This window comes from Manis pentadactyla, chromosome 9 (genome assembly GCF_030020395.1).
Source record: "Manis pentadactyla isolate mManPen7 chromosome 9, mManPen7.hap1, whole genome shotgun sequence".
Classification (NCBI taxonomy): Eukaryota; Metazoa; Chordata; class Mammalia; order Pholidota; family Manidae; genus Manis; species Manis pentadactyla.
In genome coordinates, this window is record NC_080027.1 from 21756626 (window position 1) to 21762212 (window position 5587).

A 5587-nucleotide genomic window follows, 5' to 3' on the forward strand; every position below is an offset into this window, starting at 1 on the left:
TAATTGCTTTGATACACAATGAATACAGATTTATTGTTTGCTTTTCATGATTACATGATAGCAAAGACTTATTGCAATAAACATAAATATCAGTAAAATGAAAGGGAAAATAACTGAAAGTTTTACTCTCAGATATTCACAATTAACACGGATTAACATTTTTATTGATTATTTTCAAAGTATATATATATGTGGTATACATCTGTGATATCTGTGTCTTTATACCAGATATGTTTTATAAAACTTTGTTTCCTTTGCCCTAATTTTTCAATCACTACTATTATCTCCAGAAAAATGTATGAAAAATATGCCCATGACTTTCTCCTCTCTTTTTATTACACGCAAATGTTTTACTGCTATTCATTTTTATCAAAACATTGGACTCTGTGTGACTCATAGAACTATTAATATGAATCATGCTTTGTATTTACTGATATTGATGTATCAAAACCATTTATGAAACTACATTCCCAAGAAGGTTCTTTTTTATCTAAGAAATTATTTCTTATAGAATCAATGTTAGACCAAAACAAATTATATACATATTTTAAATATACACTATAACTTAAAATATTTAAAATTCATTGCTAATGTTTCCTAAAATGACAATTAAAATTCTATAAAAATATAAAGACATACTTTCCAATAAGTGATAGAGTATTTATTGCAATAAGTTCATTACCACAATCCTTATCAAAAGTTCACACTGAGAGAAAATATTGCATGCTAAAATTATAAAATTACCATTTAAGTGATTTATTTGATGAAATACCCATAAATGTAAATATTAAGAAATTACAACATTACAGGAAATAAATAATTTGGAAAAAACTACAAGTGTATAGGCAGAAAAAGAGAGTTTAGAGTAAGTATTGATTGAAATTTCATTATCAATAGGAAGAAATCAATTCCTGCAAGTGACTCATTTTGTAAAGAAGTAAATTATTTCCGTAACAATTTTCTCAGGGCCATGGTGACATCCTTGTTCCTTAGACTGTATATCATGGGGTTAAACATGGGAGTCACGATGGTATAGAAGAGAGAAAGCACTTTACCAGTTCCTGCTGAGTGGCTGGTCTTGGGTTGTAAATAGGTAATAGTGGCTGATCCGTAGAACAAAGCTACAACCATGAGATGAGATGAGCAGGTGGAGAAGGCTTTGGCCCGACTTGTGACTGATGGCACTTTAAGGATTGTGGAGATGATTTTGGTATAGGAGATGAGGATCAACAGAAATGGAACCATAACAAATAACACAGCAACTATGCATACCATCATTTCATTTAAAAAGATGTCCCCACAGGCCAGGCTGAGTACTGGGGGGATGTCACAGAAGAAGTGGTTGATTAAATGAGAACCACAAAAGGGCAGAGAGAAAATCTGGCATGTCTGCCCTATCTGGACCGGGATTAAACTGGTCCAGGATCCAACCACCAGCTGGACACACATTTTGTGGTTCATGACTAGAGGATAGTGCAAAGGGTTACAAATGGCCACATAGTGGTCATAGGCCATCACAGCCAGAAGGAGACACTCTGTGGCTCCCAGCATATGCATAAAACACATTTGGGTAGCACAGACAACTAAAGAAATCATTCTTCTCTGGGTCCAAAGATTCATGAGCATTCTGGGGAGAGTAACTGATACATAACAGATTTCCAAAAAAGAAACATTTCCCAGGAAAAAGTACATGGGGGTGTGGAGAGCAGGGTCTAGTTTTGTTACTAGGAGTATGATGCCATTGTTCACCAAGGTAATGATGTAGATGACTAAAAACAAGCCAAATAGAAATGACTGGAGAAGGGGAACATCTGCAAAGGCCAGCAGAACAAATCCCATCAATTCAGTTAGATTTCCTTCTGCTGGTTTTTCTTGGGGTTTCATCTATGGAAATGGGAAATTGAGCATGTGATTTTCATTTTTCCTGCATGGATCAATGCTGTTGCCTTAACTGTATCAGGATATCAAGACTGGTTTTCATAAACACTGAAATTGTTTCTAATTTAATAATGTCACTAGTTTCCCACTCTCTCAGGTTACACCTTAAAGATTATCACTCTGCATACTCTCCTGAAATTTCTTTTAAGATATTAATTTTGAACACAATGCAGTATAAAACCAAACTATGCTTAACTAAGCCCAGACTCTGGAAAAAATTGGCAGTCACTGAAAATAGACCCACAGCTTTGCCATGTCATCTCACTTTGAATTAATTGCACTTCTTAACAATGCTATTGTACTTTCCAATTTTTCTCTATCACACTTCAGTAGAACAATAGGAGACAGTGCTTTGCTCATTCATTCTCAACTGTCTGTTTCAACTCTTCATTTCCCTCCCATCACTTGATGATCTTGAGCATCAATGTCCTTATTATACAGTTTGTATTACTCGGCACTTTACCAAATGATATGAGAGAATATTTTATTGCATGTAGGGAAAAAGAACAAGTATTTTTTTGTAGTGTACTAAGTGGGGAATATTAGAGGGATTTAATCAGGAAAAATTGCCTGGAAACATGGATATAGATAGATATGATCAATAAAGAGGGCAACCCTGTGTAAACAGGGACAGCCTGCAGTGTGTCCCTTCCCCGTGTGCATGTGTGAGAGCAGGGGGACAGATGTACTGACTGCCGTGTCCCTTTGTGCTGTGTGCACCTCCACCAGCTTTGTTGGGCCTTGAAAGCACACTTCAGGTAAGTTTCTAAACTCACTTTTCTTCAGATAATGATATTGAGACTTACCAGTGATGGGTAATTTGATCATGTGTACACAGATTTTGTGATTGAATGTTGTGTCTATATTTTTATTGGAACTGAGTTCAAATCTTGACTCCATAACTTATTATCTGAGTGGTATTAAACAGGTGTTTAGATTTTCTAATCGTATATTCCATATTCCTGATAATTAAATGAGATAATAAGAGTAAAATTCCCTATTAATTTTAATTGATTAAATATGATATATACTTGATAAAAATATGATATTACATTCTTAAATCTTAAATCCTTAAGGTTGTGACATATTTTCTAGCAGAATTTCATTTAATAGAGTTCTTGACTGACTTCTTGGTCATTACTTTTTTCCATTCTCTCATTTCACTAGGGCCAGGACTGGTGAAGGTGAATGAGAACCCCTAGGCACCAAACTTAAGAGATCATCTTTTCAGAGCTGATTCTGCATTGCACACTCCTGAAAGGCAGAGCCTCCTTAGATGTTGTTCCCTGGGCACCTGGACCCAAGATCTGTCTCAGCCTTGCCTTTCATTTCTTCATTCTGTCGGTTTGCACTTTGTCCACCAAGCATAGCATAAATATAGTGTCAGGAAGAAGGAATACAGTTCTACCAAGATGGACTGGGTTTGAATTATGACTCCACCACCTCTTAGCTGTGTGTCCTCCTGCAAGTTCTTAATCTTCCTGTGCCAAGGCTCACTTGACTATAAAACTGGCCAACAGTTGTACCAACCCCGAGGATTATTATAAGAGTAAATCCATTTGATATATGCAAAACAACTTGAAGAAGTCCTGGCATTTATAAAAGTCTCTATAAAGGTAGTTGTTATTGTTGCTATTAAAAAGTAAACTCTATTATTCTAAATTTTACCCTCCATTCTAAGCAGTAGGAAAAACACACACATTCATTTACTTTTCTTTGTATCACATGGTTGACGTGGAAATGGAAAGAGATCTTAAAGCTGTCATCAGTGTTATAAAAATACTTTACACTTAAGCTAAGAGTTCTTCATGACTTCTCTGGCAATATTTTTTTTTATCTTTATAACTACTCTGCAATCCAAGAGCACACAGCACTCTTTCAGGCCGTCATGTTTCAATGTGGGCAATTTCGTTTGTATGTCCTTCCTGTCACTCACATTAAGGGATCTGGGAGGTAAGGACTGTGACTATCTTCCTACTTGAGATTAATATAGATCTTAGAAAATGCTGTACATCTAATATGGTGCTGAGTAAATTGATCCTGAATTTACCTAAAACAAAAGATATGTTTTGAATGAAATCAACATTCTTAAAGGGAGAAAATGATGAATATGCAAGAAAATAAAATTCTAATCATTAAGCATCACTTTAATGAATGGCAATTTTTAAAATAAATGATTTCACCTTATTACTTGAATAAAATTACTTCCAGTACTAAAGAAAATTTCTAATATACAAATTCAACTTTGTGGTGATGACATCATCAATGTGTAACGTGATAGAGTGAAGATTTGTATATTTTCAATGAGCAGAACAAGGTAGACAGAGCAGAGAACTACTCTATTTACTCTCATAAAATTACATGTCTTTCTTTTAAGTGTTTGAGTTCTTATCAATCAAATCAAGTAAAATTTTGTTTTCTAATCATTTAATACCAATCCTTCATTCCTGGAGAAACCCAAATAATGAAACGATGTTTAACAATATTCTAACTCAGTTTGAAATGTTGCAAGCTACCCATCCCTCAGCTGTATTTTTTATATCTGATATAAATTAGCAGCTAAAACTTAAAAACAGTATTGAACTTAACATTGTTTTTCATTATTTTGTAAGTCCTTAGATCTATCATTTTGTTTTCTAAAATTAATTTTCTTTGGATTCCCCAATGTTTGTAATCTTATTTAATGGATCGTTTTTACTATAAATCTCCCATTGCAATATCCAGAAGGATACATAAATATAACATTTATTTATTACATTATGTTGGCTCAAAATGAAGTTCCCTATAATATCTATGCCTAGAAAACATATTTGTTATTAGTTTTCAGTATTTTGAAGAGATTCAATATCACTACATATTTTTACTATTTCATTGTAAATTTTGTTTAATAGCTTCAGAAATAATAGGAGTTATTTTAAGAAGGTGACACAGTGCTACTGTATGTTAAATGCTTATTTTAAATTTAACAATAAGATCTTCTGCCTACTGTCAGTTTAAAGAGGTTTGTATTTACCTTCTTTATCTGGGATGTTGCTGATGTTTCTCACATAGTGGATTTAATACTTAAATCTCTGTATGAGAAATCACTTGTTTTGTCAAAGGTATTCAAGCCAGCTTTAAAATATTGTTCCTTCTAAACATAACGTGCTCTTTAAATGAAATTAGTTCTCTCTACCCCAGGGATCTCCTTCACCTGACACATTTAGGTTTTTAATTAAAAGCCTGTTTTTGGCACTCTCCTCTTTTTTCTTCCTTAAATTTTTTACTACCTGGAATACTTTCTTTTCAGCCTCTCCATGGAATAGAATGCACAGCACATCTCATTTCTTAAGTCATGGATAAGGGGCTGAACAACATCATTTCAGACCATCCAATTCTCACCTTATCTATTGTGAGCACTCCATAAAGAGCCTCTGTTCCTAGTAGACTGAGATCTTGGACTTGTTTCTGTGATATTCTCCTCTCCCCTAATAGGTTCCTTGATAACTAGTTAAAAACCATCATGTGAAACAGTTGAATAAATGTTCTGATGACAATTGTTTTATTTTTATATACAAATTGATATGTTGCTTTCTTTGTGCCTACCTCAGCAATCTGAGATGTGGCTGTTGAATGTATTAAAATAGTTGCCCAAATTAAAATTTTCATA

The 5587-nt window shown here is 33.9% G+C and overlaps 1 pseudogene; it reads right to left on the reverse strand.

Annotated features, from left to right (window-relative positions):
• Nucleotides 1-942: 942 nt before the first annotated feature.
• On the reverse strand, nucleotides 943-1908 carry LOC130684842 (olfactory receptor 10AG1-like; annotated as a pseudogene).
• Nucleotides 1909-5587: the final 3679 nt, after the last annotated feature.